Source organism: Ambystoma mexicanum, chromosome 5p, assembly GCF_040938575.1.
Source record: "Ambystoma mexicanum isolate Mex_15411 chromosome 5p, UKY_AmexF1_1, whole genome shotgun sequence".
Classification (NCBI taxonomy): Eukaryota; Metazoa; Chordata; class Amphibia; order Caudata; family Ambystomatidae; genus Ambystoma; species Ambystoma mexicanum.
In genome coordinates this window covers 829,777,726-829,799,331 of record NC_090930.1, presented here as the reverse complement: position 1 = coordinate 829,799,331, position 21,606 = coordinate 829,777,726, and positions in this window count along the sequence as shown.

Sequence of the window (21,606 nt, the reverse complement as noted above, 5' to 3'; positions counted from 1 at the left end):
TAGTGATTAAATGCCTCGTTGCTTACTTCCAAGGACTTGTGAGGGAGGAGACCGGGCATTGCTGTCTGTGTTGCCTGGGCTGTGTTTCAACATGTATATTGTGGCCTTGCTCTATGCATGAGCAATAACGGAATATAATTCACTTACAGCAAAGCAGTTTAAACAGAAAGCAAAAAGCGAAAATTAGTCAAAATGGCGGATTCTATTCCTACAAAATGGACGCTCTCTGGTCATGGTTATGTGTCTGTCCTAACAAGTGCTGAACATATGATGTGGTTGGTTTTTGGCCAACTAAATATATCGCCTATGCTACGGAAGGGTAATTTCTAGCCTCACACCATGTGCATAATTATTTCACCTGTTTGTTTCACATGTACATCCATTTGGTTCAATGTTTCTAAATTGTATCTCCTCATCCGTATTACACAAATATCGCTCTTTTTTAACCCTCTGATGTTTGGAGGAATATTTCAACTGGCGCAGATGGTATTTTGGTTAAAAAAATATAGCCACGTTCTTTCAATATATCTTTCACTTTTACTCAATTGAAACAGACTCATTTTGGCAACATGAGAAAGTTGAAGGGCAGAAATTGTAATATATGTTTCAACATTACAAGCACATCTTACCACTGAGCCATCTTACTTGCCTTATAAATTTGCCTGCAGGCTGAATATATTTCTTTGCCACAGGCACACCACCGCCTGAGCTGTTTTACTCAGGGGTTGGAATTTACAGTAATCTCAGCAACAGCTATATTAATCCACTTAATTATATTATGTGGATTGGGATCTGGTGGGATTGCAACCTGTAACTTTTAGATTTCTCACAGAGGTCATCAACAAACAATAAACCCCTAAAGAAAATACCATTTTCCAACAGCGACATCCTAAACTATTGTTCCAGCTCAATGATTTTCACCTGCAAAATACAGGGGAGACCAGATCTCATTCAAAATAGCGTTTTGCTTCATCTCACCCTCCCTAGCAAACCACCAGATGAAAGTCTGTCTGTCCAGCACATGAAGGGCAGGGAATTTCTTTGCACTTTCACACCTCTGCTTTGGCAGTACTCAATCAAAAATGTGACAGCAGCATTTGTTTAACGATCCTTTTAAAGGATAACAGGACATGCCTGAATGATTCCGGCATGCAGTCAAAGCAGTACTTAATGTATTTTTCAGGGTAAACTATTTGCTTGCAGTGATAATTAAAGAGGTATTCGGCCAAAGTCGAATAACTCATTTTCAGCCAGAATTCTGCCAAATACTTACTCGAAGCTGAATTTCGTTACACCCCTATTGAGGCTTGTTATGCTTATATGGGCTGATGAGTGTCTCAATACCTCAATTTGCACTTGCCTAGAACAGGTGCTATTTTCATTTGCACATTTAGGTGCTAAAACATGAGCAACATTGCTACCATTATTCTATTTGGCGGATATTTCACATGGAAAACGTTTGTAAACGACCGTCTGTTTGCAGGCTGTGAAATAGTTTGGTTCTTACATGTGATGACAATGCCTGGTCATTTTACACATACATATCAGGCAAACTTTCTACATGTGTTTTAGGTGCCGAGAGATGTTTAGCTCAACGGATAAAACATGCAGATCACGTTTTCCTTATAGTTTTCCGCTGGATATGTACAACCTGTGGGCCATCCAAATGAGCTCTTTAATGACCTCCCAAAGGGGTTTACGCTTAAAAGATATGAAAGATACAAGCTCCCTTTGCTTCAATTCTAAATGTCACAATTGGGCGCAAGGGTGCGGCAACATCAGGGTTTTTCCTTTTCTTGTTACATAAGAAGTGACACTTGGAATCAGCCTGCGCAAAGTTTTGCATAATATGATCCGAGGCATTTGGCTATGTGTCACCTGTGATTTTTTTTTGTATTTTCGACTATATGAACAGATAGGTACAATGCCTCTTTTTGTTTTTCCATTTAACCTTGGTTCTCCTTTCACAATCCATGTGCAGAGAAAGCAGCATCTCCCCTTCAGCACCAGTTTATTCACAACGTTTCCTCTTTTCATGGCCACTTGACTTGTAGTAAAGAGTCCTCTTTGGATATGGCGGACAGGAAGACAGGGCAGGGAGGTGAAGCGTGGACGCGACCGTGAGGAAAACTGTACACTGGACGACGAGAAATTTGATTCATCCGAAACGATTATCCTCCCTCCCCTCATTTCTATCATCAACTCCCACAAGTTGTCAAACCTTGAAGCAGAGCAGTTTTGTCTGTTCTGTTGTCTGGCGTCTGCTAGTGTGTTCTCATTCGTCTATCTAAATATCTTTGTTTTGCCTACTGTGGCTAGACAGCCAAGGTGAACTCTCTTATCCACCAGCACACGTGTCACTGATCCCTCATTACACTCTGCTTGCTCCTGGAAGGAAGGTGTAATTCTGATTACAGTTGTTAACCCCATGCTTTCCTGTCATTTGACTCTCCTAATATCCGGTACCTGGTCTACTTATAGGCAGCAAAGCAAGGCCTTGTCTAACAGCAGGATGAAGCCTAGCAACAAGCCAGAGGTGTAATTTTACCAAACAATTGGGTGCTTTTGGATGACGGGATGTGAGCATTACTGTAATACTCCATTAGGGACAGTCTGACCCCTTATTTACAAACAGTGAGCCAGAGCATGAAAAACAGGCGAGTAAAAAAAGCAGATAGGCCGTGCTTTTTTACTCTGCGTGACATTTATGGAATACGCGAATCATGTTATTCGCAGGGGATTTCTTAGGGCTTGTGTGCTATGTTATGAAATGCCATGTCAAGCTGCTGGGACATGTTAGGCAATGTTAGCCTTAGTTCGTTTTTTGTTCCCAAATGCATTTTTGGAGGCAATCTTGACATGAAGTTGTGCTTTGTAATATGCACCTTCCATTTTTTTTCTTTTATGGAGATGTTCCTGCTCACATACACCTCTTCGACTTCCACTACCTCCCTCATTACATCCACACCTAACCTTAACCAAATATTAAATTGGAGGCACTGGATCTGGCGCTAGTCCTTTGACAAATACTATTTAGGCAGCTTGCCAAATTCTCATTTGCAAGAAAACAGCAGTAAACCATGGTAATCAGTGAATGCCTTTATTGTTGGTGGTGCCCCTTAAAGTTGACACGTGTTTTGACCTCGTCTCAGGTCTTTTTCAAAACTGGGCACAAGAACTTTGGGGTCTCTGTGGGGCCGAATCCCCGGGTTCCAGTGACTGATGATGTGGTCACTGTGTAACTGCGGGATCGCTATGCCTGATGGCATGCCGCGATCAACATAGAAAAAGGCTTTCACTGATTACCACAGCTTACCGCAGTTTTCTTGCAAAGGTTATTTATCAAAGGACTAGCCCCAGATCCAGTGTACCCAATATATGTTTAACGTGTCATGGTTTGGGTAACCTTTTCGGTACCTGGGGCAGCTAAAGCCCATAGACTACTAATAGCTTAGCACACTACAACGGCGACTGCGTTTTGGCGCGGAGTGAGCAGCAGTACCCACTTCTAGTTTTAATCTTAACCAACTCTTGTGTTTTTCTTTCTTAATTCCCCCTTCCCAATTCCTTTCATGTAACTGAATTGCATGCTTTCTTTTTAAGGGAGTTTTCATTGGTTTGCCTATTTCTGTAATGTGTTATAATGGGCATTGCTCTTGAGTGGAATTCTGCATGTAGAATTCCGCTCTCACTCTGATGTCATGTTTACTATTGATGAATGTTCTACATTCCAAGAACAACCGTTGAGTGTTTTATGGAGAGCTGTAATGTAGGCTGAGCACTGCTGGGCTCAGGCTGGTTGTCATTAAAGAAGCTTCACTTACCTCCCGTGTGTGCTCCATTACTACATAATGCTCTCCCTCAGCCCTTCATTTGTTTGGGCATAATGCTGTTTTTTTCTTTTACTAGTTGTTATGTCATTCTGTGCCATGTTGTATTATGTTAAGTTTTGTTATGATGTTTCACATTGATGTCATGCTGGTTTGTAGAAAGCTGACAAGCACTTTGAACCAGCCGAAGGATGACAATGTAGCACTCCAAAAAACACACAAATAAATAAATAATACACATAAGAGGCACTTAGTTCATGAAATGGGCAGTAAAGCCCAAAGTGGACTTGCTAATGTAAGCTCGTCAGAGGACTCTACACACCTGTTCGGTTTAAGATCCCCCTTTGCCCTCTTTTAACAGGGTGCTAACTGCAGCTCATGTCGAGAAGGGTGAACAAGACTGGATTATAAAGATTATCTCCCAGAAGCCAACATCAGTCTAACTCTAAGCAGAATACAGCCTCCTTGTCATGATCTCTGCTTCCAAAAGGTCAGGGTTTTCCCAACTCCCTTGGAAGCAGATCCATAACCCAGGTTCCGAGTGCCAACCAGTCCCAATTGGGACCTTTTGGACCCAGTCCTGGCGCCAGTGGCACCAGGCTCATAAATATGCCCAGTCCCAGCGCTAGAAGCGCCGGGCTCATAATGCTTGGGTGGACTTACCTGCAGCAGACCATGCTGCTTACTTGCCTGCCAGTTGAGTCTCTGATCCTCTTCTGTTTGGAACTACTTTTCCTGTTGGGTGGGGCAGGAGCCACTCCCTAGATTCAGAACACTGGAACTCTTCTGGAAAGCAGGAACTCTTTTCTTACCTAGGCGTGGCTGTGGAAGGAGACACCTAAGCACTACAGGAGGCTTTTTAAACCACACCCGATGGATGAATCTTGCTTTGCGTTATTCTGCATCCTCAGCAGCAGAACGCTCATCGTGTCTTCTGCATCTGATCCTGGGCCTAAGGAAAAAGGCTTACCATTCTGAATCCAGTCTTCAGCAACACCTATAAAGACAAGAAAGAACAGGTTAGCATTACGGTCTTCAGTGACAGCTCTTCACTTACCTGGTCCATCGGCTGTCACCAACGCCTCGCGCTGCATTCCGGCATCTGAAAGACAAAGGCTTACCTACTCTTCGTGCGCTCCGGAGGTCTTCACACTGCATTCCGGCATCTGAAAGACAAAAGCTTACCAACTCTTCGCACGCTCCGGAGGCCTTCGGCGCTGCATCCCGCATCTGAAAGACAAAACAAGGTGCGTTTAAAGACATTGGGGAACTTTAATACTCACGTGCCATTACTCCTTTCCACATCTAACCCAGTGGGTATTCCGGCACCCTGCAGCCGCCCCGAACTTGTACCTGCAAAATAAAAAGACAGTTAGAGCGCATCGTGAAGCAGGCAACAAGCGCTTACTTACGTGCTTCCAGGCGCTTCTATTCATCACACGGGCTCCATCTTCAACTCACTTCAGCCCTCCATCCGCCATGGCCGGAACCCTGCAAAACAAGAGACATCATTACTAAAGACTTTAAAGACATTAGAATTACTCGAAACTTACCGTTCGTGCAGTAAACGACGGACAGCAGTTCTCTGAAGTCAAGAGGCCTGCTCCCCTTATCCAGTGAAGAAACTGGTTACAGCACCCTGCCTCGAGGCAGATGGAGAGCACGGCGTTCACTTACCTAAGGTGAGAGCGTTAACCTTTGGGGTTCTACAGGAGAAGAGAAAGGGAAGAAGAGAGAGACATTCAATAACCCAGTTCAGTAATCCCACATTTTCTATCTGCAGACATCTTACCCTTCGAGCCAGACATACAGTGCACAGAGGTCCAGCCCAAAGAGCCAGCCGTGTGTTACACATCACCTTTGAAGATACGGTATACGCCCAGTCAAGACCGGCGCCTCTACGGGAATCAGGTGAGCGTTACACTCCTGCACCATTGTCATCATGTCCATAATGCTCATCGCAGGCCTCAAGAGCTTCCATGCAGCCTGGTCCAGGCAATTGCTCCCAGAGGAGCCACAGTTCAAAGCCCATAGATACCTATAGCTTTCCTGCCTATAGATCTGAATACACTATCAATGACATTCAGGCATTGCAGAAGACATTAAAGCCTGGCCACCCACGTGCCAAAGACATAGTCACCCTACTAAAACACTTTTCATTAAAGGGTGCACATTTCTTCTGGCCCATCCCTCTCTTCTTCTCCTGTTTGTTTTAGTTCACACAGTCCATCCTTGACTTGGCCACTAGATTTTGTTGTCCCAGAATCACAATTCTGGTATTTGTTTTGTGTAGAAATTAAACATGCGCAATAAAAGCTGACACTGTTCAAGGGTGCATTTGAGTACATTTCGAATCCATCGCACGGTCATGTACTACTTTCATTTAAACCCATTGATCTCTCTGATGCTGCCCTTCTAAATTGCCTTCAGACACCTCCAAATGTACCCTCCTAATATCTGCAATCTGTATATATGATCTGCTTTGGCTGGGTCGACATGCATCCAATCTTTCACAAACAATATCCTGCTTCCTTTAACATGCCCCACCCTAGTTGGGACCCCCATCCCTTTGTTTGCTGTATCTGTACTATCTTTTCCCATCCCTTTCCTCTGGAGACTCTGGTCTAGATACCAGGTTGGAGCAAAATATGCCAAATCCCAGACAAGCCAAAGAGGGTAATTCATAGAATTCAGCGCACAAGTGGCGCACGCAGCTGGCGCACAGTGTGCGCGTGCGACAGTATGGCCAGCTGCGTGTGCCAAAATCCATTTCCACGCACAGCGTATTCATGGATTTTAACATCCATTACCAGCCATGGCACAGAGTGGCGCAGCGACCCTGCAGCAGCGCCAGTTACACCCCAACCCCTCCCCGTACACCATGTACAGCGCACAAATCCCATACATGGCGCACAGGCCCCCAACCACAAAAACACCTGTAAGACTCCCCGCGCACACCTCCGGATACATGTACCCCGCTGCGCGGGAAGTTTCACACGCGATTGGCCCTGTGCGAGCAGGGTACGTGTATTACTGGGGTGCGTGCAAAGTTTCACATGCGATTGGCCCTGTTCGAGCGGGGTACGTGTATTACTGGGGTGTGCAGGAAGTTTCACACGCGATTGGGCCTGTGCGAGCGGGGTACGTGTATTTCGGGGGTGCGCGGGAAGTTTCACACGCGATCGGCCCTGTGCGAGCAGGGTACGTGTATTACTGGGGTTTGCGGGAAGTTTCACACGCGATTGGGCCTGTGCGAGCGGGGTACGTGTATTTCGGGGGTGCGTGGGAAGTTTCACACGCGATTGGACCTGTGCGAGCGGGGTACGTGTATTTCGGGGGTGTGCGGGAAGTTTCACACGCGATCGGCCCTGTGCGAGCGGGGTATGTGTATTACTGGGGTTCGTGGGAAGTTTCACACGTGATTGGGCCTGTGCGAGCGGGGTACGTGTATTACTGGGTTTTGTGGGAAGTTTCACGTGCAATTGGCCCTGTGCGAGCAGGGTACGTCTATTTCCGGGGTACGCGGGAAGTATCACACGCGATTTCGCTGTCAGAGCGGGTATATGTATCCAGTGGGGTGCGTGGGGAGTCCCACACGTTAATTGGCAGTGTGGGTCCTCCCAGGTGTGCCCTCTACCCCCTCCATGGCCCCTGCAGGCAACCCACACCACAGGGGACTACCCTGCACTCCTGGTCATGTCCTGCACGCAGCCCATCCACCATGGACATGCCCCCCAGCCAGCTCACATGTCACCTTCCACTAGTGATCACCAACCCATGTCCCCCAGCACCCCCAACCCCCAGCAGTGAGCCTCAGGCCCCGACTCATGTCCCCCAGCACCCTCACCCCCCAGCAGTGAGCCTCAGGCCCGACTCATGTCCCCCAGCACCCACACCCCCCAGCAGTGAGGGGCACCTGCCAGCAGGCCCCGACTCATGTCCCCCACCCCCAGCAGTGATGGGCGCCTGCCAGCAGGCCCCTACTCATGTCCCCCAGCACCCTCACCCCCCAGCAGTGAGCCTCAGGCCCGACTCATGTCCCCCAGCACCCACACCCCCCAGCAGTGAGGGGCACCTGCCAGCAGGCCCCGACTCATGTCCCCCACCCCCAGCAGTGATGGGCGCCTGCCAGCAGGCCCCTACTCATGTCCCCCAGCACCACTACCCCCCAGCAGTGATGGGCACCTGCCAGCAGGCCCCGAATCATGTCCCCCAGCACCCCCACCCCCCAGCAGTGATGGGCACCTGCCAGCAGGCCCCGACTCATTTCCCCCAGCACTCCCAACCCCCAGCAGTGATGGGCACCTGCCAGCAGGCCCCGACTCATGTCCCCCAGCACCCCACCCCCCAGCAGTGAGCCTCAGGCCCGACTCATGTCCACCAGCACCCTCACCCCCCAGCAGTGAGCCTCAGGCCCCGGCTCATGTCCCCCAGCACCCCCACCCCTCAGTAGTGAGCCTCAGGCCCCGACTCATGCCCCCAGCACCCCCACACCACAGCAGTGAGGGGCACCTGCCAGCAGGCCCCGACTCATGTCCCCCAGCACCCCCAACCCCCAGCAGTGATGGGAACCTGCCAGCAGGCCCCGACTCATGTCCCCAGCATCCCCACCGCCCAGCAGTGAGCCTCAGGCCCCGACTCATGTCCCCCAGCACCCCCACCCCCCAGCAGTGAGCCTCAGGCCCAGACTTTTGTCCCAACAAACAACATGTCCTAACAAAACAGACCCATGTCCCGAAAGCCAACCCTAATCCCCTTTGCCCCCCAATCCAAGCATGCAACCATCCACAGAACCCACTCCCAAATTACCCATGCCATGATAGATGAAATGAACCACCATGCCCATGCAGGAATGCACAACGTAGCCACACAGTGGCAACACGTGACTGAGGAACTGTTCAATGAGACATGCACAAAACCAATTACAGAACACAGCACCAATTCTGAAGTAATAAAAAATGTATTAAAAACATAAAGAACTGACTTTGAGGAATAGTAAACTGAAAATCAATGTACAATGACCGAAGTAGAAAAAAACTATTGTAAATCCAATGAAGTTAAAAAAAAAAGAAAAATCACGTAGAATAAAAAAGTGGTCCATTGCCAATATCCATAATAAAAACATAATCCAAATTAAAAAAAAAAAACATTGATCCATGGGAATATAGAAAAAGAAAGTATGTACAAGTCTGCAACTATATACAATGTAAGTCCAAATGGTCCATGATCCACAAACAAAAGGAAACCTACAAAAAGGTCCTAGGAAGAAAAAACTATATACACACGAAGTGGAGCAATGCCCATTAACTCCAAATTAAAAGAAGAACAAAGGAAACCTAACACTATCTAACTATATACAATGGCGGCGGGCAAGTCCTGCGGCTCACTCTGTGATGTCCCGGGCCAGGGCATCATCGAACTCCATGTCGATGTCCCTGAGGTGGGCCTCTGCCCTTGCCCCGAGGTCTCGCAGGGATGCACTCATGGCCTGTTCCAACTCCCTGCGAGTTGCCTCCAAGCACTCTGCCTGCCTCAACGCCCGACGCATGGAGAACTCCGCCCTGACCATGGTGAGCCACGCTTCTTCTGCCCGCTGCCGCTCCGCATCTATGCGCTGGCCCAACTGCAGCCACACGGAAGACACACCCATTCCAGGGTTCTCCTGCCCTCTGGCCGATGCCTGCCCCTCTGATGTCGATGGCCCCGAGCCATCATTGCTCCCACCTAGAGCCTGCTGCTGTTGCTGCTGTCCATGTGCCCTGTCCGATGCCTGCACATCCTCCATCTGCTGGACTCCAGTTGTTGGGGTGTCCACCCCTGCTGGGCCGCCGACTCCCGACTGTGGCAGGGATGGGATCTCCACCAAGCTGGCTGTGTTGGTCAGGCCAGGTCCAAAGGGGGCCCTGGTGGAATCTGGGCCGGAAGACGGCAGGGAGAACGACTGGCGCATAGTCTCCACAGAGGAGGAGAGGTCTGCCAGAGTGCGCGACACATGTAGGAACCCACAGGCCAGGGCCCCGCCCAACAGTGCCACGTCACGACGCTGCTGTTCGTGATGGCGAGCGTGCTCCGCCAGGAAGCACGCACGTCATCACGAATGTCACCCGTGCGCAACGCGACACCAACCAGGACGGAGCCCATACGGTCGTGGGACCCCTCGTCCGCAGGTAGTGGAGAGGAAGATGACGTGGCACTCCCCCCAACCTGCGGACGGGCCTGGGACGGGGCCTCCCTGCTGGTGAATGGTGGTGCAGTCACAGGGTCAAGGACAGCGACATGCACAGGCCCCTCCGCGGTGACCTGTGCTGCCTCCTGACCCTGGCCCTGGACTGCACCAATTGCACCAGTGGTACTACCCCCACCAGGCCCCATGTGCGGCTCAGTAGCGGGCTCCTCCTCCTCTGTGGAGACCACCAACCTGGATGTCTCCACACCGTCTTCCGCCATTGCAAGCCCCTGTGGGGGCTCACCCGGCCCTTCCGCTACAGCCATAGTGGCAGACGCAGCACCAGCCCCCTGGCTCCCAGATGTTGGCAATTCCTGGGAGGGTGGCTGGGCCTTGCGTCGCCGCCCAGTGGAGGCATCCCCGCCGCTTGGCTCCAAAGTGCCGTCTCTGCCCTCTTCTTCACTTGTCGCTGCGTAGAGGGAGACATAGAACACAAGCATCGGGGTACAGTACAATATTCCCCTAGACAGGAAGCAATAACACATGAGTGGCACTGTCAAATGTCACTTCCATCCTGTCCCTCCACAACACATGGGTGAATACACGCAACACACATGCAGAAACAGTCCTGGCGCCTACAATCAACATCAGCATCCATGTACAAGGGCCCCTGTTTACTAAAATGTTGACTTCAAACTCACATGCATCATGGCTCACACTGGTCCCATGCACACACATCACCGGAGGGTCATGCATCATGGCTTGTACACCACAGACACAGTGGATAGACACAGTAGATACAACGGTGACCGCACTGCATGAGTGAATCTACACATCATCACGGACATGTGTCATGATATGATATGATATGATATGGCATTAACAATGTGCCTATACACAAGTGTTTCTAGGCGCGACTAGGCAAGGGGGGGGCAAAGGGAGGACAGATAACGATCTTACTACGCCAGGTGTCATTCAGATCGCGCAAGTGCATGGGAAGGGGGACAGGAAGAGTGCAAGGGGGGGAAAGAAAGAGGGGGAAGTGCAGTACATGGGAAGTGGAAAAAATAAGATAAATAAAACACATACAAAAAAAAACAGGCAAGTGCAGGAAGTGCGGACAAGTTCTGGAAAGGGGACTGAAGGGATACAGAAACAGTCCCCAAGTGCAGGGGTTGCCAAGGAGGCAGTGCAGGTGGGCAGTTGACAGGGCCTGGGCCAGAGATCAGAGGGGTGGCCAGGTAACCATTGCAATTTCAGTCATGAGTTCAGCAAGGGAGTGCAGGAGAGAAAGCAGAAGCAAAGGGGAAGGTTTTGAGGTGTATCCGGAACCAGAGGTGGTTTTCCTCGAGTTTCAGGGAGGCAGGAAGGCTGTTCCAGAGAGAGGCCCCTGCCGAAGAGAGTGATCTGCCACCAACTCGTGTGACCTGCCACCATGGCGTTTCAAAGTCACACACACACACTTCTCAGACACACACACATGTTCACCATACATGTACATCACAGCAGCACCCATCCCTCACCCCCCGTCCATGACGAAGAACAGAGACTGGCATGCATTCATGTGTGCATTCCGCATACAGCTCCCCATGTTGCATTGGAACACATGCACCATCCATGTGGTTCACACATTACTGGTCTGACATGCATGATCATGATGTCCCTGCACACACACATCCATACATGGCCTATGTCACACATACAGGCAAGTATCAGACTACCAGCACACTGCAACATGCCCTGTCTCACACATCAATGCTTTCCCACTTACCGCTCAACTCCAGACGGGTCTGCCTCTGAAGGATCTGGGCGTGGAGCGCTGGGGCTACGTGTTTCAGGACCCTCATCTGGATGTTACTCATGCTGCCCCGGCCCCCCTCCGCGAGGCGCCGGGCCTTTTAGAGGGTCCTGGACCTCAGGTCCTCCCAGCGCTTCTTGACGTGCTTGATGTCGCGGGTTGCCACCTCCTCCGCGTTGATGGCAACCACTGCGTCCTCCCAGATCCTCAACCGTCCTTCCTTGTTGGTGCGTGATGTTCCGAAGAGGGCATCTTAATGCCCCAGGACATGCTCCACCAGGACACCAACTTCCTTCTCACTGAAGCTGGTGTCCCTCTGCTTCTCTGACTGGGGGTCGCCAGTGGTCTCAGGTGGTGTTTGCCCCGACATGGCGACCCCCGAGGCAGGCGTGAGTGGGCAACTGGGTCCTGGGGCTGGGCTGTGGAGCGATGTTATCCCAGTCGGGAGTCTTCTGTTCCAGCAGTGGTAGACACAGCAACTGGACCCCTGCAAATGGCTGACGTGCAGGCACCAAATAGCAGGGCACGTGGGCAGAAGGTAGGCAGCAGCAGATGGCTGGTGGGAGCGTGCTCGGGGCTCTTGGGGGCAGGAAAATGGCCTTTTGGGCAGGAGCATGGTCTTCCGTGTGTATTCATGTGGCCAGCTTGATACAGAGTGATTTGGCACGTGAAAAAATTGCACGTCAGCGTGTAATCTGAGGAAAGGCCCTTAGCGCGTAAGCGCGTCAGTGACGTTACGCGCGCAGGCGTTGCCCACAACATGGGTGCATAGTGAATCAGCACGTGAGAAAACTGTACGTCACCGTGCTATTGGAGGAAAGGGCCTTAGCGCGTAAGCGCATAAGTGACGTTTCACGTGTGGGCTGGCTTAAAAGGTACGAGTATCACGCTATTTCCTTGTACATGCTTTTTGTGGAGAGCGAGCGGGTGTATCTTGTACTTCTTGTCGGTTCACACGCGATTACTTCACAACATTTCCAGTTCGTACTCCCTGTTTCCTCACACTGCGTTCTTTTCTTCTTTTGGCGGGGGTGTTACCAACGCGCACATGCGTGTCTTTTTCACGTTCTTTTTCAACGCAGACGGTGAGTCGCGCACGTATTTCCCAACTGTGGTTTCCCCCGTGAGTCGCTTACCCTTTCAGTGGTCATTGTAGGCTGCGTGTAACATGCGTACGCTTATTTTTGTGTTTCTGGGTGCCACAGCGTAGTGCAGGTTTATTTTTCCACGCACGTGGTCTACCAGGGGTTGCGTGCACGTGTGCTTTTGTTTTTGGGGTGCCTGTGCGTTTGCGTGACCCGTCATCTTCCCCCAGGGGTCACATACAGCCTTGCCAGAGCACTAGGGTACGAATTCCATCTAGTACCCTACCCCTTTCACCCCAATTGCCCAGGTCAACTGTTTACTGCAACTCCCATACGCACAACAACATCAGTGCCATGGTTGGGAGGTGACCAAGCAGTAAGGGAGGCAAAGGTGGCCGACCTCCAAAAGGTGGGCGTGGTGGGCGCGGTAGGGGTCATGGCCAGGATTTGCAGGGTGCCCCTAGAGCACTGTGTGTGGAGGATCAATCGGGGACACCCATGCCCCCCCCAATGGTTGTGGGAAACGTAGCTGACACCATCCCAGCTCAGCCCTCAGACCGGCCCATTTTGGCACCTGAACCAGCACAGGATGACTCCCAGGCTGACTTCCAGGTCAGCAAGTCTAAGCCACGTGTGGCGGTGAAAGTTGCTGTCACCAGGCCACGTGGATCTGGGGCAGCAATGTCATCTGCTGCCCCAAGTATACAGGTTGGAGAGGCTGCAGGGGCAGCTGCAGCTCAATCCATCCCAGCTCCGAGTCTCCCAGCTGGGACAGTGTCGGTCCAGGTCCATCAAATCGACGTTGGCCCTGCCAACATCACTCTGCAGCCAATGCCTGCACCAAGACCTATGGTCATTGTGCCTTTACAAGCTTCTGTTAACCAGTCCACCTGCGCTTCTGCCCCTACTGACCAAGAAAGCCACTCAGGATCCGCACCACCTTTGAAGAAGAAGAAGAAGGGTGCTCTGGCACTACAGGCTGAGACCCCAGACACGGCTACACACTCCGGCACATCAAGGAAGCCTAGCTTTAATGACGCCGAACTTGATGCACTTGTGGCCTATGTGTCAGCACATAGCCGCGAAATGGTGGTGACTGCAGGGTGCAAGACCACACATGGTCAACGTAGGGCGCACTGGCAGACCACCGCGGACCACATTAGTGCCCTTGGATTTGTGAGGCGCACAGCTGATGATTGCTACAAGCGGTGGAATGACCTGAAACGCAGAGCAAAGAACAAGCTGGCTTCCAATCATGCCTCTACTCTGGTGACTGGCGGTGGGTCTCCACCAGAGGGCAACCAACTCACTGAACATGAGTCTGTTGCTGGAACCTTCGTCACAGAGGAACAGATCCAAGGCGTGGGAGACCTACCTGATTACGAAGGATTGTCCGGTGAGTGCGCATGCATGTGTGTGTAATCCATGTGTATGTTGCGTGGGTGACGAGTGGTATGGGTCACCCATGTGCTTCCTCCAAAACATTCAGCGGCCTTGGATTTGGGTATGACAATATCCCTTCTGACCACAGTAGCCAATTAGCGCAACATTACATAACCTTGTTATGGGAATGATTAGACCATTCAGGCTGATTGAGTAAGGGCCTGCTCACAAACATTTTTGGGGCCTGTTTGAATGTGGTGATAGTCTTTTCGTGTTGATGTATCCATCTGCATGCCATCACTGTATCATTGTACACTGGATGTGTTACAGTGTGTGGCACATGTGTATTTTGACACAGTATTTTGCATTTTTCATCTCATCATGTCCAGCTCACATGGATGGGTGACAGTACTCATTCACTGACTTATGGCTGTACTTGTGAAATGTACCATGGCTATGCTACATGGCATCTATGTGCTGGCATGTGTCATGTATGTGTATTCTACATGCCACTCAGAGTCTAATGTGTGATGGCAGTACTACCCAGCATGCAGCAAACGTGTTGCTTTTCCATCTTGGTGTCCTCAGTGTCTGCTTTTTGCCTCCCCTTCCAACTCATTGACAGTGCATGCATGCCAGGGTTATAGTCATGTGGGACATGTGTAATTCATGTACTGGATCTCTGACTTGTCAGGCCTATGTGTGTGCTATGGTGCTCATTCCTGTTTCCATTTGTTGTCTTTCATGTTTTTGCAGACGATGATGCACTTGATGCTGTTGAGGTGGAGGAGATGGTGCAGACCCAGGAGGAATCTCAGGCACGACCAGGCACCAGTGGAGGACGTGGTGTGGTGGTGGGTGAAAACACAATCTTACTGCAGACCATACTGTCCAGGGGTGTCTCTGGTTGCACCTCCCCAGACCTCTATTATTCAGGTGCTGAATCGGATGATGAGACTTATGTGCTGTCGCAGGTGAGTGTTTCTGGCAGGGATTCTGTTCTGTCCAACCCACCTGGACCAGGGGTAGAACCCTCTATGGGGATGTCAGTGTTGGTAAGTCCGCCTTTGGCAGTTACGGATGCAGGGTCACACTCCACAACATCTGATCCTGTTCCTGGGCCAGCAGATCAGAGGGGGAATGCAGTCCTGCAGCCTCAGGCAGTGCCAGCACAGCAAGGTGCAGATCGCCTTGCCCCAAACAGATGTGGTGCCCGCCGACGCGGTGGCCGTACGCCACCAGGCAATACTGTATGGGAAAACTCCATGTACAGTATAGCAGCACAACAGGGAGCATCGGTTGAAATGATGACTCAGGCAATAGAGAGGGTGGCCACTTCCATTCTCCCCCCTGAAAGGCAGATGGAGCAACAACAGAAGGCAACAGACTCCATTTGCCAATCACACAGGGAAGACATGTTGGCGTCCAACAGGGACCGACAGGCGGCACTGGAGACTCTGCGGGAAGCCATTTCTGTAGAGTCACAGGGCCACAGGGAAGCCCTGAGGTTAGAACTCTAGTTCCTCAGGCAGACTCTAAGTGAACTTGAGGCTTCCCGAAATTTAAGGTCAGAACAGCAGCTGGAGCAGCTCACACGTTCGCTCACAGCTGAGCTGCAGGCAACTCGGGAAGAGATCCATGCATCACGCGAGGCCATGCATGCAAAAATGCAGGCAACCCGTGAGGTGCTGCATGGGGATCTCCGCACTATCATCCTCCAGAATCAGACCTTCAACACCCGCATGCTTGCTGCCATGGAGGACCATACCAGGGCTTTGCGTGAGCTGCCTCCCATAGCACCACCACCTCCTAATGCAGCAGCAGAGGGTGAAGAGAGCGACAGCAGCAGTTCTCCCACAATAGCGTAGCCGTGCAGGCCATGAGCCATGGAGGTTTTTTTTTTTTTGCAACATCCACGCAGGTGGGTGTTGGTGTGCACCCTGTCCTCAACCTCCTGGGTGACCTCCCCCCCTTTGCCCCCACATGGCCATTTTTGATTTTTATTTATTTTTTATTTTACAGTGTGTTGCCTTGTGTGGCTCCCGTGGGCATCCACTGTGTATTCCAGCTGGGCACATGCAGGCTTGTCCTGTCTTTGGGTTAGAAGCTTGGGTTCCTGACACACACACCCCTCCTGCTTCCCTTTCCATGGGCTTGCAAAGGGTGTGACCAAGTGACAGTAACTTACACAGTGACATTGGGCTCCCATGAGCTGTGTGGGCAGTCTGTAGTCAAAACTGTGTGTACATCCCTAGTGGGGATTGTTGTTGTATCGAACACTGCATGGTGTATTGATATGTGCTTGTGCATCCATGTCTTCCTCCTTATTCACAGGTACCTTCTTCATGTCTTCACAAGGCCGTCTCCTTTGCAGATACAGTTCATGTTGTATGCAGTACACTGACACATTTGCCTGACAGCAACACTCTGCAGTTGGAAGGGGTCGATGTGCTGGCGTATTCAGGTTGTAAGACTTGCACTACTTTGATTTGGTACTGTCATATTTTGGCAATGTTTCATCCGGTGTTGCTGTATTGTGTTGCTGGTAAGTATTTGGTCATGTGTGCTGTTTGTTATTGATTACTGGGAGCATATTGTCTGTGGCCTGTTTCCATTTGGGACAGTGCACTTTGTGACACTTGTGTCATGTGTTGTGCATTCCTTTGTTTGCTTTCACATTGCATGACATGCCATGGTGTGTTGGGTGGCGGAGATAGGGAGGTGTTAGGTGACATGGCGCTGTTTTCATGTTGTATTTTGCAAGCGGGTAGTCATTCATGCAGCATAAATGTGTGTCTTTTTGTGACACAGCATTGGTTGTCTTTCGGTAGGTAGGGATGCACACAATGTAACACTTCCAGGTGACCAATCTCAGGCTGGTATGGTTGTGACAGTTCACTGTCCCTTATGTCATCATCATTGATTGTCAGCTGGTATGTGCCAGGGCTGTGTGCACTCCACAGGGGTGTGATTTTAGGTGAAGTAATTAGCCACCAGCTGCGTACGGGCTGCCTCACCACATGCCCTTTCCCCTCCCATGCGCAGCGGCCGTGCATGTGGTTGGGGATGTGGGGGCACCACCATGTCCACCTGCAGGCCCCGGCGGGTTGCAACGTTGTGCAGGACACATGCTGCCACTATGATCCTGCACACTACTGGGGGCGCGTATAGCAGCTGTCCACCAGAGCGGTCAAGGGAGCGAAAGCATGACTTGAGCAATCCGAATGTGCGCTCCACTATGCCCCGGGTTGCAATATGGGCTGTGTTTTATCTTACCTCGGGTGGTGTGGTGGGGTTCCGAATTGGCATCATCATGTGGGTGCTCATAGGGTAGGCACTGTCCCCTGGGGAGGTGATGATGGGTATCATTAGTGAGGTTGTGACATTACTCAATATCTGACATGCATGCATGTGCAGAGGCATTTATACTCACCAAGCAGCCATGTATCGCCATGCCGCCCAGCTGCTAGGTCCCGGTTTAGGGGTGACATTCTGTAAATGAAACTGTCATGGGTGGATCCTGGATAGTTGGCATATACTGAGGTGATGATTCCCTTGGCATCACATACTACCTGCACGTTGATGGAATGCCAGTGCTTGTGGTTTCTATAGATGTGCTCAGTTGCCCTGGGAGGACGTAGAGCCACATGGGTGCAATCAATGGCACCTAGCACTTTGGGGAAGTGTGCCACCCCGTAAAAATCCTGGATGGCAGCCTGCCTTTCTGCAGGTGTTCTGGGCAGGTATATGTGCCTGCAGACTGAAGAGCGTGCAGTCATGATGGCCAACACCTGGTGTAGGCAGCGTGACTGCGTGGCCTGTGACACCCCCCCCCCACTATGGCACTTGTCCGCTGAAATGAACCAGTGGCCAAGAAGTGCAGTACATTGAGCACCTTTTCCAAGGGGCTCAGTGCTTGGGAGCACAGGGTGGGTGATGTGAGGTCATCCTCCCACTCACTCACCAGGTCGAATATTATGTGAGGTGGAAACCTGTACCTCCCATACACCTGGTCATCAGGCATCTCAAAAAGGCTGCTCCTGGGTGTAAAAATTCTGGGCCTGACTATCCTCCTCCTGCGGTGTCCCACGACCACTGCTGCGAGGAACGGTATATTCATCGTGGTGTCTGAGCTTGTTTGTTGTTTGCGCGCACTTTTATGCTGCGCAGGGCCATGTATGCATGCTTCCTGCTGGCGTACGTGTTTCCGGATTAGCACGTCTTTTTTGGCGCACGCATTTCCCAAGTTCGATTCCATGAATACGTGTTGTAGGCGTGCGTGTGGGCGTTCCCCCGTAACACCCACATGTTCACGCGTTGTTCCCCATTCCGCGTGTTACGCCCCGTGTTCCGCCCACTTTTGTTGTGTGCGCCGCACAATGTGCGCTTTCGCTGTGCGCGTAGCGCACGCCGTTTGATGATGTGTGCGCCCGCATGCGCCACGCAGGATTTTAGCGCACATCCCAGGATTTACACGCGCATGGACTTCCATGAATCGATGTGCGCGGCTTTCACACGCTTTCGCTGCGATTTTCGCTCTTGCGCTGCGATTCACGCTTTCACACGCTTGTGCAGAGATTTTCGGCGCACATTAATTCCATGAATCGGCCTGTAAGCGTTTTGAAACACCTTTGGTGGATGTTTTTATTTATTTATTTACTAGCTGTGCCTGGCCAATCGTTCCTGTGGCTCAGTCTGGTTAAATGGAAAAGAAAGAAAAGAGAAAGCGCACGTTTCTCATATGTTTAATTTCACAATGCTTGTGGGTAGTTTTTAATGGCTCTGGCCGTTGTCCAAGTTGAGGCAGTTTAATTTTCCCGGCGGCACAACACATTCCTTTAGTTTCTCCATTAAATTTCAGAGCCTTGCAATAAGGACACACTTCAGTCATGGTGCCGATGAGAACATGCCGGCTCAAACTATAATCATCAGCTGGGTTGTACCGGAATGCAAGGCGATTGTAATTGCGTGATTGCTGAGCACGGAGTGTGTTTGACGCTGATCTGCTGTTTCTCGTTGACGTCTTTCACCCACTCTCAGCCTGTCTCGTTCATTCTGTTGAGAATGAAGCAGATCTGAAGCTGCAGAACGCGATCGCCGTGCTCGCAACCGTGCATCCTGAAGTCTGGCTGCACGTCGCTCTGCTGCTTCCTCAGCACGTATTTGAGCCATTCTAAATCGGAAACATTGAAATGGGATCGTAAAATATTTAGTATAGCGTGTGTTGCTTTTACGTCCAACAGATGGCGCTGTTTTTCAGTAAAATATTTAGTATAGCGTATGTTGCTTTTTCGTCCAACAGATGGCACTGTTTTTCAGAAAAAGCATGTTTTTACCTGTCACAGATGTGACATCTATGTATAGTAGGTATATAAAAACACGTGCCTATTCGAATGAAACGTTGTGTCAAAATTTCAAAGCAATCAGTGATGAACCTTCGGAGATTTAAGATTTTGAACAAATCAACATTTACATTTTTATTTATATAGATAGATTTTTTGCTCAGGTAACACAACACACAACACCTGTGAATTAGTGGTGGGTGGGGGGATTTGCATGAATTAGTCTTAGGAGTGTGATTCCGAATCTAATGTTTGTTTGGCTCTCAGCACCCAACGAGTGCAGCAGGTACATTACACTTTGATGGGCCCTTAAAGAGCCTATCACTGTAATATGCAGCAAAAAGAAAACATACTTCTTTCCCTATTTCAATTATAGAAATGCAAGTGGAACAGCAGCTGCTCAGACCACTGCTGTCCCCATTACTAAAATGCATTAAAGCGCCAGAAATGATCCTCACATGTATGTGCGACCCCTTGTGCTTTCTGCAGGGGAACATGCAAATACTTTTGGGGGATCAGCCTACTTGGCTGGGAGTTGGAGGGAAGTGATCTCTGCCTGCTCTGTGTTCGCATTAGACTAGATCTGTGCCTGCTAGGTTATCTGTGTCTGCTATATGGCCAGTGCCTTGATTTGCATCTATCATTGCAGTGTCTGCTCCTGGACCAGTTATGAAGGCCTTTACAGCGGTTCTGTCCTCTTCCTGTGGGGTGAGCAGTAATGTCTGGGCTTCATTATGAGTGTGCGGGTGCGGTAATAACGTGCCAGTATTATTGAAAACCGCCTTGTTACTGCATCAGCACATTCCAAGTTTGCCAGTAGGTGGTGGTGGATTTACTTCCTGCTCTGAGCTTTAGGTATATCAGCCACCTTATCAGCAGAAAACTGCTGGTATTACAGGCCCGGTAATACCAGCAAATCCCCGGGCTCCATGGAAGGGGGATTTACAGGCGTTTCCTCCACTTGGAATCTGCTGGTAATTCCGGCAGACGAAGTGGTGGAAACGGTATTAGAGTTTGCCGGTATGGGCGGGATACCGGCAAACTTGTAATGAGGGCCTATTTCTCCAATGCCGAGTTTTGATTAGGACCTGTGGCAGGGTCTTCCAAATCTCTGCCTCTGTTGCCGCAATTTGCACATCCCATGGTGCATTTCTCATATGTTATTCAGAGTGGTGCTGTTTCAAGTGCTCAGGGCAGCAGTAACAAGTAGGGACTTTCATAAACACAAACTTACATGCCTTGAACTCGTTTTTATGCCAAGCAATGTATCCCTCTTGTAGTGGTCGCCCCTTCTGCCACATCACCAGGTAGGCACTTGAAGATCTGCGTGTGTGTTTCTGGCCCTGCCAAAACACATGCGGTGCGCTTTGTCAAATGGGAGACTTTCTCCTGTCTCCCCATATGAATGGAGGTTCCACAAAGTTCCCTAATTGTTCTGATTTTCTGATGTGGAGCACATAGCCACATACAATGTAGCCCACTTTCTTGCAAGTTGTGCCGGTTATTGTTAGTTTGGTTCTAGGATATCATTGAAAGTCTACTGTATTTTGGATAGCGTCCTCACGCGATGGCGTTGAAGCACCTAAAGAATAGTTTTACACCTGTACGAAAGGAAAAATCCAGAGAGGCTCCAGAACATGTAATGGTTGTATCATGCACCTTTTCATCATTGGATTAACAGGTCTCTCCGTGGGGTATAACTTCTTGGCCACTCAGGAGTTTAGTTTTGGACAGTAAACCACAGTGGCTGAGGAGATAGAAATAGCCCAAGAGAGCCACATGTAGAACCATGCATGATATGGAAAAACTGAGGTGAGAAAATGAGGAGGTAATCCCAAGTTACTGAACCCTACCAAGTAGGACGGATGTCCAGCAGGTAAGGTGAAAGAGAGAAATCATTAACTTGCCAAGAAGCATAAACAGCCAAAACCATCACAATGAGCAACTATAATAATAACTTTGCATTACCAGCAAGACCACATTGAACCGTAGCCTTGGTGCT